This window comes from Grammomys surdaster, unplaced genomic scaffold (assembly GCF_004785775.1).
Source record: "Grammomys surdaster isolate TR1022 unplaced genomic scaffold, NIH_TR_1.0 125974, whole genome shotgun sequence".
In the NCBI taxonomy this organism is placed as follows: domain Eukaryota; kingdom Metazoa; phylum Chordata; class Mammalia; order Rodentia; family Muridae; genus Grammomys; species Grammomys surdaster.
The window spans coordinates 2,461,587-2,474,460 of NW_021620791.1; the positions used below are offsets into that span (position 1 = coordinate 2,461,587).

General features: G+C 39.3%; 1 pseudogene; it reads right to left on the reverse strand.

The window, feature by feature from the left end:
• Positions 1-11,936: 11,936 nt before the first annotated feature.
• On the reverse strand, positions 11,937-12,443 carry LOC114609476 (annotated as a pseudogene).
• Between the last annotated feature and the right edge of the window lie 431 nt (positions 12,444-12,874).

Consider the following 12,874-nt stretch of genomic DNA (forward strand, 5'->3'; position numbering starts at 1 on the left):
TAGTGTGTGTGTTTATACTTGTGTGTGTGTGTGAGTGTATATATGTGTGTATGAGTGTGTATATGAGTATATTTTTATGTGTATACATGTGTGTGTATGAGTGTGTGTATTTGTGTGTATATATGTGTGTGTATGAGTGTGTATATTTGTGTGTATATATGTGTGTGTATGAGTGTGTGTATTTGTGTGTGTATATATGTGTGTGTATGAGTGTGTGTCTCTATCTATCTATCTATCTATCTATCTATCTATCTATCTATCTATGCCTGTGTATGTGTGTTTGTGTGTGTGGGGGTGCATGTAACACAGACAATGGGAATGTTTTTGTTATACTTTTTATCTGGAATGTCTTTTAAAGGTCCTTGTGCTGAATGTATGGTTCTCTAGCACTTTTAGAGGGTAGTTCAACCTTAAACAAGTGAGGCCCAGTAGTAGGTTCAGATCACTGGGAGCCTGCCTTGGGAGGGGTTTTTGGTATTTTGATCTCTTTTCTGTTGTTTGCTGACTTCCATAAGAACAGGTTGCTCCCCCATTTTACCCAGCCATGATGATCTTTAGCCTCACCATAGACCCAGAGCGACCAGACCAGTGACTATGGATTACGACTTCTAAAACTGTGACCTATAGGAACAAAAAGTTAATGGATACAGTTTTTCACCTTTATAGCTTTATTTCAAGATTTATAAAAGATACTTGGCTGTGTTCAGGATATAATGCACACCGAATAGATGGAAGTCAGTGTTTATAATTCTGTGATAGCTGAAGTACTATAAGTTAAATATCTAATAAAGTTCATAGTAGATAAAAGATAATTGTGATAATACATAATTATGCATTCAAAATGAGGGATTAAGACGTAAATGAACTATCTGGCCCCATTTGCAATTTCCCATAAAAATGACTGAACAACAGTGTCTTCCATTACGCACCCATGGAGGCTGGCAAGGCATCAGCAGGGTCAGCAGCAATTATCTTGCTGCTGTGATCCCAACTTGAGAGCACTTCTTTGCTTCTCATTCCACATTTGTTGTATTCACAAACCTCAGTGTCTCGGCTTTCACCCCAGTCCCACTGCTGGGATTGGATCCCTTCCTCTCCCCTGTTATACACAGCAAGATTATTGACATCTTGCCTACATAAATGTTGTCAGGTTCCCTCCTCAGCAGCTTCCACACTAGCTGGGATCCTATTCTATAATAGACACATTATCCAAGCATAGTCAACCATATGACTTAGAATATAACAGTTATACCTGAATCTTACTCATTGTACCTGGTCACTTTTCAGAAGATTTTAAAATTAAAAAAAAAATTGGAGAATTACATGAATACTATAGTCACCTCTTCCCCTTCCCACCAACTTCTCCCATGTTCCCTCACTCCTTCTGGAATTCATGACATCTGTAATTATTGTTGCATATATACATGTCTGTATGCATTTATAAACACAGACTGCTGAGCCCACTTAGTGTTGCTCCTATGTATGTGTGTTTAGAGCTGAACACTTTGGATCTGATGACCTCTCAGTGGGTTTGCCTCTAGATAAGACTGAGTCCTCTTTTCTCAGTCATTAGTTGACTGTGTCCTTTATCTAGGGATAGAACCTTGTGAGATTTGCTTCATTCCACACTGGCACATTAAAGTTTTATTTTTTATTCATCTCTTTTTCCTTTTCTTTTATTGAGTATTTTGTTTATTTACATTTCAAATGTTATCCCCTTTTCTGGTTTCCCCTCTGCAAACCCCTATCCTATGCCCCTCCCCATGCTTCTATGAGGGTGCTCACTCATCCACCCACTCCTGCCTCCCCACCCCAGCATTTCCCTACACTGGGGCACTGAACCTTCACAGGACCAAGGGTTTCTCCTCCCATAGATATCCCGTGAGGCTATCTTCTGCTACATATGCAGCTGGAGCCATGGGTCGTTCCACGTGTACTCTTTGGTTGGTGGTTTAGTCTGAGAGCTCTGAGGGGTCTGGTTGGTTGATATTGTTTTTCTTCCTATAGGGTTGCAAACCCCTGAAGCTTCTTCAGTCCTTTCTCTAACTCCTCCATTGGGGATCCTATTGGGGACCCCATGTTCAGTCCAATGGTTGGCTGTGAGCATCAGTCTCTTTCTCAGGCTCTGGCAAAGCCTCTCAGATGACAGCTATATCAGGCTCCTTTCAGCAAGCATTTCTTGGCTTCTACAATAGTGTCTGAGTTTGGTGACTGTATATGGGATAGATCCCCAGGTAGGGAAGTCTCTAGATACCCTTTCCTTCAGTCTCTGTTCCCCACTGTGTATTTTTTCCCGTGAGTATTTTGTTCCCCCTTCTAAGAAGGACTGAAGCATCTATACTTTGGTCTTCCTTCTTCTTGAGCTTCATGTGGTCTGTGAATTGTATCTTGGGTATTCCAAGCTTTTGGGCTAATATCCACTTATTAGTGAGTGCATATCATGTGTGTTCGTTTGTGACCAGGTTGCCTCACTTAGGATTCTAGTTCCATTCATTTGCCTAAGAATTTAATGAACTCATTGTTTTTAATAGCTGAGTAGTACTCCATTGTGTAAATGTAACATATGTTCTGTATTCATTCCCCTGTTGAAGGACATCTGGGTTCTTTCCAGCTTCTGACTATTGTAAATAAAGCTGCTATGAACATAGTGGAGCATGTGTCCTTGTTGTATGTTGGAGCATCTTTTGGGTATATGCCCAGGAGTGGTATAGCTGAGTCCTCAGATTGTACTATGTCCAATTTTCTGAGGAACCGCCAGACTGATTTACAGAGTGGTTGTACCAGCTTGCAATCCCACCAACAATGGGATGCTTCTTTCTCCACATCCTCACTAGCATCTGCTTTCACCGAAAAAGATCTTAGCCATTCTGACTGGTGTGAGGTGGAATCTCAGGGTTGTTTTGATTTGCATTTCCCTGATGACTAAGGATGTTGAACATTTCTTTAGGTGCTTCTCAACCATTTAGTATTCCTCTGTTGAGAATTTTAGCTCTGTACTCCATTTTTAATAGAGTTATTTGATTCTCTGGAATCTAGCTTCTTGAGTCTTTTGTATATATTGAATATTAGCCTTCTGTTGGATGTAGGATTGGTAAAGATCTTTCCCTAATCTATTGGTTGCCGTTTTGTCCTATTGACAGTGTCCTTTGCCTTACAGAAACTTTGCAATTTTATGAGGTCTCATTTGTCAATTCTTGATCTTAGAGCATAAGCCATTGGTGTTCTGTTCAGGAACTTTCCCCCTGTGTCCATGTATTCAAGGGTCTTCCCCACCTTCTCTTCTATTAGTTTCAGTGTATCTGGTTTCATGTAGTGGTCCTTGATCCACTTAGACTTCAGCTGTGTACAAAGAGATAAGAATGGATCAATTTGCATTCTTCTACATGCTGAACCAGCACCCTTTATTGAAAATGCTGTCTTTTTTCCACTGGGTGGTTTTAGTTCCTTTGTCAAATAACAAGTGATCATAGATGTGTGGGTTCATTTCTGGGTGTTCAATTCTATTTCATTGATCTACTTGCCTGTTTCTTGTTGGCTGGCTGGCCTGTCTGTCTGTCTGTCTATCTCTTTCTTTCTGTGTGTGTATGCATGTGTGTGTATGTATATAAATGTGTGGGTATCTATATAAGCCAGTATAAGTTGTTAGAATCCTTGAAGCTTCAGTCACAGGTGGTAGGAATAAAATTCTGGTCCCCAAAATTAGTGCTAATTTCCTTATCTACTGAGCCATGTATATAGTCCCTTGATTCTTATATTCTAATAACTGACTTGCAGCTATGCTCAGATAATTGAAACACATATATTGATAAAATGACTTTCCTCTTCCACCAAGAATGGCCACCTTCAGCTGGCCAGGTTTTGATGGAACTTGTCTGAAAGTGTGAAGTGTTGATTGCTAACAACATCCAAGCAAGCGTTGCTGTGGAGGCTTTTGGAGCACTGACATGTGGTTTTGAATTTTGTAGAATGTTGTAAACTGAATGCCAGATGAATTTCTTATGAGAACCTTCAGAGATCCTCATTGAGAGTTGAACTATTTAGCAGAATATGGTCACAATTGCTCCTTCTTCACTTCCAGTTCCTTACTATCTCACATTCTGTGCATGATACAAAAACAGTCTGAAAGGTAAGCACTGAGGATTTCTTGGGGGGAAAGTCTGTGATGTGACTACTGTAGAGTGTCTTATAGCTAGGTTGCCTTAGACAGAGAGCTTTGCATCTTATTTTCGAGTGAAATACTGTCTGCTATGGTTGGAAATGGGTTTCTCTAGGGTGGTTGGGTAATGAATAGCACAGTTCTTGCCTTTAATCCTATAGTTATTGTTTAATTAATTGCTCTCTGAGAGACTGCTTTCCTCCATAGCAGCTGGTATTTACTGGAGACCTTTAAGATCATATGATTTAACCCATATTCATTTCAAAGATGAAGAAACAGATGTGGGTCTGCTGGAGTTCCATAGCTCACTCTTGACAGAGCCAGGGCAACACTGCATTGAGATCTCATTTGAATATTAATGTAAACTGGAGTCTGTTTCAGTATGGCACAGTCCTGGGGTATGGACTCCTGGCCCTTTCTCAACATCCTAAGAACTCAGGATTTATGAGGTAATCTTATACTATTCTCTTCATTGTCATTTTGTAGCAGAGATTGCAACACCCTTGACATTGGTTCAATTTATGATGATAGGCAAGAGGGAGTCTTTAAATCAGATGAGAATCACTGACATATAAGACTTTCCTAATTTAAGTCCTGAGTGTTTCCTTTTCTTTCTGCTTTGCTGAGGAGTTCCTTAAAGATGCCAACAGTACACTTGGAGATCTAGACAAAGGGCAGGCAGTCACTGGCGGTAGGGTGCAATGTAGCTTTCCTCACTCCTCTTAATCCTGCACTTAGTGGGACCTGGTTCCTCAGGATGGCAGTCCAGTGATGGTCCCCATGTGAGGACAGTACTCAGACGACTTCTTCTCCTTCTTCTCCTCCTCCTCCTCCTCCTCCTCCTCCTCCTTCTCCTTCTTTTAAAGATTTATTTATTTATTTTATGTGAGCACACTGTAGCTGTCTTCAGACATATCAGAAGAGGGCACCAGATCCCATTACAGATGGTTGTGAGCCACCTTACAGATGGTTGTGAGCTGTCACATGGTTGCTGGGCATTGAACTCAGGACCTCTGGCAGAGCAGTCAGTGCTCTTAACCATTGAGCCATCTTTCCAGCCCCATTTGGAACCCTCTTAAAAGATGAAAACATTTTGAAGACTGGTTACTTTTCCAGATTCTTTCTTTTCCTTTCCACACATGCCACCTGACTTTGATACCCCCAGATTCACAACCTTATGCTCACCACTTTCCTGATCATTTTCATAGCATGATCAACTCTGTTTCCCCAATCCTTTTCTTGTGGCTTATTTAAGAGGCTTTGGAATCAGTTTCTATTTTCTGATGTCTTCTCTGCTTATCTGCCCTGTATACACTGATTAGACCAGTCCTGCCAAGACACCTGTAGATAGGAATGTGTTTTAGTAGATGCAGAAGAGGGTTGAGATTGGACGGCCCTATATTTGACCCCTAGATCTGTCACTGCCTAAGTCAAGTTATTATATTTCTCAGAGCGTCACCTTCCTCATGAATAAAATAAGGATATCAACAGTCCCTACATCAATAAGATATTATATGGATTAAATAAAGTGATACTTTTGCTAGAGAAAGAACTCAAAAAGTCTTTCCTTTTATTCCTGATATGGTGTGTTTTAACTTGTATTTCTCCTAATAGCAGTCTCTTAGTGGAGGATTATCATACTTCCTAAAAGTCACCAAGACAAAGTCATCGAGAAGGCACTCAGAGACATAGGGATGCAAAATAAGATATAGAAAGGAAGGAGGGAAGGATGGAGGGATGGAGAGAGAGAGAGAGAGAGAGAGAGAGAGAGAGAGAGAGAGAGAGAACCATTTTTTGTGTGGATTGTCATTATGGGTAACTGAGATTCAGTACCACTCCCTAGAAACTCATTGACACACTCTAGGGCATCCACACAAGACTTGCCTCACTTAAAGCTTAAGAAGGTTGAGGAGTTTGTCCTTTAACCACTCTATGGCTAAGTATTAACTCCCCTGAACCTCTGGTCTTCCTCATGGTGCTGGGTACTAGACACTGGTGCTATTGTTAATGAGTAACTTAGCTCCTGTTAAGGAGACGATTGAGCAGAGTCAGGACAGAGATGCTTGGTTAGGATGAGAGTCCTCATTGAGAAAGGGAAATGCTGGTCATTTAGATCCTTAACTTTTGGGGCCACTCTCAGGTGGGCAGAGATGGACTTATTCACAGGAGCTCTGTGAGACTCGCACTATATTCAGATGAAGGAATGCCGTCTCTCAGCCTGTGTGTCTGCTTTGTTAGGACCAGACCCTACAGAGAGTGAGCTTACCAGAGAGCTCCTTTCTTCCTTCTACCATCATCACTTCTATTGCCTTCATGCCCATAAACACAACAGCGAGGCCAGGCCCCAAGACAGCCTATGTTTGTCATGCTTCCCTGCACTGTCTCTGTCTTAGCCCTACTAATCTTTACAATAGGGCCTTCCCCATCACCGGCTTAGAATCTTGTCTCCTGGGACCTAGCTTACTGCCATGCTACTTCCTTCTTATCTCTACTTTCATCCCGCAATTTCCAATATAATCTTCATGTAATCTTGACAACAGATTTCCTATTTATTTTCCCTGTGTCTATTATAGGCAGATGATTCCTTTTCATATACACTTAATCCCCATTGATCCCTTATTTCCCATATTGTTTGTCTTCTGTGTCAAGGTGAAAGTCTTCGTTTATTTGTCCTAAATATATTTAGTTGATTGGCTGCAAGAATCACATTTACTTCTTCCCCTACTGCCTCGCTAATAGGCAGCCAAATGAATCACTTTCTTATAGCAAATAGGTATTGAGGGTGTGTGCTAGTCCTAGCCAGATGCAAGCTAAGGGAACCAGAAGATGAAAAAAAAGGCCTTATCAGAAACAAGAGTCTGGATTACAGAAAGAGAGCTCCAGCATAAGACAGTTAAGTTCATTGACATCTAGTAAATGTTTCATCTGTTATACATTGTACTATGGGTGCTACAGTGACTTAGATGAAGAAAGCATATTGGAGTGAAGGAAAGGCACCCACCCATGTTGAGATCCTCCAAGATCATACTCTTGTTTGATGAATGCCAGAAAGGACTAAAAGGACCCAGGAAAAACATTTCACTCATGATTGTAGTATATCACAGTGAAAGAATACAGATTCAATTAATCATGGAAAATGATGCCTAAGGAAAGACCAGGTAGAAGGTTGTAGCTATCCCCTCTCTCTCCTTCAGAGATGCCATGTTGATTTCTGCCTTTTCTTTGCTCACAACTCATTGTAATGTGGAATGTCTTTTCTACTATGGCTCTAACCAGAGTCCTTAGACCCTGATTAGATTCAGTTCAACATTGTCCATTAGACAGGTTGCTAAATTTACGAAAAATTAGACCAGATGACTACCGCAGACTTGTTTGAACTTATATTTGCTCTTCCTCTTCCAAAATAGAAAACATGTATTGGTGAGGACATGGATTTACTTTGCTTAGTTTTCCCTTGTACTAGTTGTTTCTATATTCCTCTTGTCCTGTTCCCTTGTGGTTAGATTCTGAGAGAACCAGCACTTCTTCAGTCCACACAATAAATGATACACGGCAGGTAACCCCCCTTGCTTACCAAGCTTGGATCATACTCAGCCTGAGTGATTTTGACAGTTTCACAGAGTTGAATAACCACAGGAACAACAACAACAAAACTCACCTTTAAGAGCATAGGAAGTCATGTCACTGAAGCCATTCAAGTGTGTCTTATCCAAACTTAAAACAAATGATGGAAAGTGAACATCTGAACTGTCTTCTGTAATGGCAGCTTGGGTAGAATCAACATGTAATTTCTCAAAGGGATCACTTTATGTTGACCAAGAACACATGCAAATCCTAATGTGAAAATCACAAAATGGGATGACTACCTGACTCTTTTTCTGTTTGCAGCAACCTTGGAGAAGGTCTAGTAGTCCTCTCCATTCCAATACATAAGCTTTATATTTTTGTTTGGTTTGAGTGACACAGCTCTAAGGTCCCAAAATACACTACAATTTTTTCTCATAATTTATCCTTCTTAGAGAGTGAGCACGAAAGTTCTAATATGTGCAGCAAAATAGTCCACTTGGTATTTTGTTGCTGTACAGCAAATACTCAAAACTCTTGATATAGAATCAGAGACTTACATAATTACAAAACTCTCTAAAGGGTGAACACTGCACACACTCATATGAAAGATTCTCTTTAGCAATCAGTATGCTTTTATCACAGACCAGATTGGATTAGATGCATCTATGGAGAATTACAAGAATTAGAAATGATGTTCTTCTGTTAATATGCCTTCGTTTGCATTCCTCTGGTGCTCTGGGAGTGAAAGGCATGGATAGATCTTGCTTGTAATGCTTCTTTTCATTTTAGCCACAGAGGAAACAAACAACACAAAATAGCAACAAGTAATAAAGGCCCATGAAGTTTAACCACAAAGCTAGTTTCTCCACTCTCCCCTGACCCTTGGTGGATCAATTGTAAAAATCTGTCCACTGAAGATTTATTAAAGATAAATAGATCTTGTAAAAACAGTTCCTTGAGAGTTCTCTGGGTTTAAAGAAAGCAATATCGATTTATTTCGTTTTCAATCCAATAAGCTATGTGTTAATCATCTTCTGTAGCAGACACTTCAAAGGGGGACAAAAAAGCACTCAAAAGATGAGTCTAAAACTTGAGTTGTCTCAAACTTGAATCCTATATGCAAACTCCCAGGCTGTGGATGTATCAATTTGGGTTTTCTTATTTATGCAATGAGTTGACAAGCTCCTGGGGCCTACCAGATCTGGATCTGTTAATTATCTAATATAATTACCTAAGAAACATCTGTGCCTTTTCTGCTGCTCCACACTAGAAAAGAGCTGCATTTGGACAGCATGTGGGAAATGCTGTTGTTACCTTAAATTATATATCAGATATATCAAATTATATCACATCTATATGATATTTAGCTCTCTATATTTAAGATAAACAGAAAGTAATATTCAAGTGTCTTAGGACTTTTAATGGCTTATTTCTTTGTTGGCTGTATGTATGTGTAGTATATCTACATGCTTGTGTGTGTGTGTGTATGTATGTATGTGTGTGTGTTTGTGTGGTGTGTGTTTGTGTGTGTGTGTGTGCCTGTGGAGACCAAGTACAGACATCAGGTTTCTTTTTAAATGTCTCTGTATCATATATATTTTTGAAACAGGGTCTCTCAGAGAGTCTAAAGCTCACTGATTTGGTTATGCTGGTTAGTCAATAGATTCTAAGTATTGGGATTATAGATATACACAGCCATCTCCAGCCATCTCCAGGTGCTTGAGATCTCAATTTAGGTCTTTATATATACATGCCAAGAAGTTTACTAGGCTAAGTTATCTTACCAATTTAGAGCTTTCAATTTTAAAAGTATGTTTCAATTACCAACAGCTAATTATATGGTCTATATAGTTCTAAATGAAGAAGACACAATTTTCTTCTGTATATATCACAGTAAAGCCATAGAGACTAAATACATTTTAATTGAGTCTTAGGAATGAAATATAAAAGCAGATATGGGAGAGGAACCAGTCTTACTTGGCTGTTCTGTCCTTTCCTACCACCGTAATCTTTTAAAGTTAGGTTTTCTATCTTGTAACACAAGAGCAAACCAAGGCCCTACTGAGAAGCAACCTTCTCTCCTCCCTCCATCTTCCAGACAGTCTTCTCCCTTTCCATGCCCAGTTAATATTGCCAACTGTAACTGTGATTTTTCATGTGTTTGATGTACTCTCATGCCTTGTTCTCCTGTCCAGGATAGGTTTCCTATCTCTGTTACAGGAAGAGATGTCAGCAAACGTCTTTCACCTGCCAGCCCAGTCCTTCAAGAACACATTGCCTGGAGAATCCATATCTCTTTTATTGTATCTACCTGCTAAGAATGAACAAGTTAGAATCATAGGACTGGCCATCCTGCTCCGACATGGGAGTGCTTTCAGACCCTTGTTAACACTGGAATTTCTTATGTTTTCTGAGTCGATTTCAGGCCCTGTACTGTATCTTGGCACCTGCCATTGCCCATTTGTTTGTTCGTTTGCTTGTATTTTTGCACAGGGCTTGTTCCTAAGTTAACACTAATAAACATTGGTAGATCAGGTCTGCTCTTGTCTGTCTCAGAGGGACCATAACAGTGACACTATATCACTTGTGTCTTGTGCTTCTTGCAAACAGCCTATAATTTTACGTCTTGTGGTGAAGTCAACCAGGATAATTTATTATCTTAATTAGCCTTCTTCAATAGGTCAATTGGAGCCATTCATCAATTTCCCACTGGCATATTTGTTGCTTCAAAAATATAAGAAAGGGACCTTTCAAAAAATCCCATGATGCTTTGAACAGAAGTACAGAAGTATCTAGATATAATCTGTATCTATATCTATATCTATATCTATATATCTATATATCTATATCCGTATCCATATCCATATCCATATCCATATCTATATCCACATCCATATCTATATCATCTATATCTAATATATATCTATATCTTATCTATCTATCTATCTATCTATCTATCTATCTATCTATCTATCTATCTATTGTGTTTCATCATTTATTTAGATGTTGAAGCTCTCATACTAAGTTTTTACAAGCTGGTGAACACTGACAAACTATTTCCCCCACATAACTATAACCACACATTCCCAGACAGTATAAATATACACATCACCATTTTATCAATTACATAATAAAACAAATGATCAAATGTCCAATTATTAAGTTACACAGCTCAAAAGGCATATAAAATATTTCTGCTCAGTTCACTAGCAGACCCCACTTTTTTCTTTTTTTTGCAAGAGATTGGGAAGAGAAGGGGAAAACCGTAATTCAAACAAGTTTGAAGACTTCTGATAGGCATGGAAAACACAAGAATTTCAGAAATTTTGATTAAGAATTGGTTAGCTACAACAATGCATCTCTACATCTTAAAAATATTTACTAACTTAAAGAGCATACTCCACATATTCTGCACAAGACAAAGGCAACATATTACTAAAAATATTTAATAACCTCCTCTTGTTTCTTTTCCAGGCCCTCCCTGTTAGGTAGCACCTCTGAGTGCAAACATTAAATTAACTATAAGGCTTTTTGTCTGGAGACATTGTTGAAGATATGTGCTTCTATAACAAAGTTGATTTTCAAATGGAGGTTTCCCAAAACAGCACAAAATAAGACAGAGACATTAAAAAATCAGCACAAGACTTAGTTAAAAGGAAATGGATGGCTAAGCAAAGCTGATGTATTGTGCTGTAAACGTGGGAGATGTAGACAGAGTGATCAGGCAGATAAGGAGAGAAGCCCTGCAGAGTTTGAAATGACTGGAGGAATACACCAGGGAAGGTCTAGAGAGGTCTTAGTTCCTGCAATTTTCATTCTGCACGATGCTAAAAATATACAAGTATTGTGCCGGCTATTTTGGCACCTAATTCTTCTAAATTCCGTATAAACCAATAATATTCTGGCACAGGAGTACATTTAATGACACAACTCAATACCCTAGTTTAGGAAAGGTCAACTGGTACAAATAATAAGCACATTTTAAATGCTGACCAGCAAAAATCATTTGCTAAGTGTCCAAACATGTTGATCATAGCCCAAATATAGAGGTTGTGATTCTGTCCAGCTTGTGGCCTGGTAAAACTGTTTTTCATATTCTTGTGGAGCTTCAGCAGACTTATTTGGGAAGCCGAGACATTGGGTCATTATGTGTGACAAATCAGGTCCCATCTGAATTTCCACTTCCAAGGCAACAACAATAGGAACCCCAGTTTTATTGAATACAACAGTCATTTCTATGAACACTGGAATCCTTGAAGCGGAGCTGCATTTTTGGACGGTACTTCTCCAGATACAAAAGTTGCTTGCTGTTAAAAGCATCACACTGCTTTTGTCTTATGAATTGTACTGCATCTTCATATTTCACTCCACTTTCACTTAATGCTAAGGCAACAAGCATCGGAGCTCTGCCAAGGCCTGCGGCACAATGGACAGCAATACAGCAGCCAGGTTCTTTATGAAACTTAATCTTCACAAGCCTTAACCAGTCATCAACTGATGGGATGGTGGTGCATCATCATCAAAAGGCCAGTCAAGAACATGAATGCCTTCTTTCTCCACAAGTGTAGAGTCGTAAGTTGCTTCTTACTCTTACTATTGTGGTAACTCCATACTTCTTAAGTTCCTCTATAAATTTGTTTAAAGTTGCGTTGGTTGGATTGCGTGTACTAAGAAATCTCATGTTCTTGTATGTGACTTCCACAGGAGCAGGGCGGTTCATTCAAGCCCTGTTAATTTAATTTAAAAAGACACCCAATAGGGTTATGAAAGAATTATAAAATTGAATACAGAAATGATTCAAGACAAAAACTAAAACAAAACAATCCAAAAACAACCTGGTCTACTTAAATATTCAATATACTCCACTTGAAATTCTCAGTGCTTTGAGTATGAATTGGGAGAAACGGGCAATGAAATGAACCTCCTAACAAGAAGCGGTGATTCTTCAATCCAGTAAGACTGAGACAATGCAAAGGAAGTGCACTGAGGTTTACCCCATCCAGGTCTGAGCTCTTGTAAATACTCTGCAGATTTCAATTCAACACGCCTGTGTCCAGATTATCCACTCCTATGGGGGATTCTTGGTGGAGTAGTAATGAATTTCTACAGTTCACTTGTCTGCATAGAGGTTGTGCTGTGCCTGACAGTAAT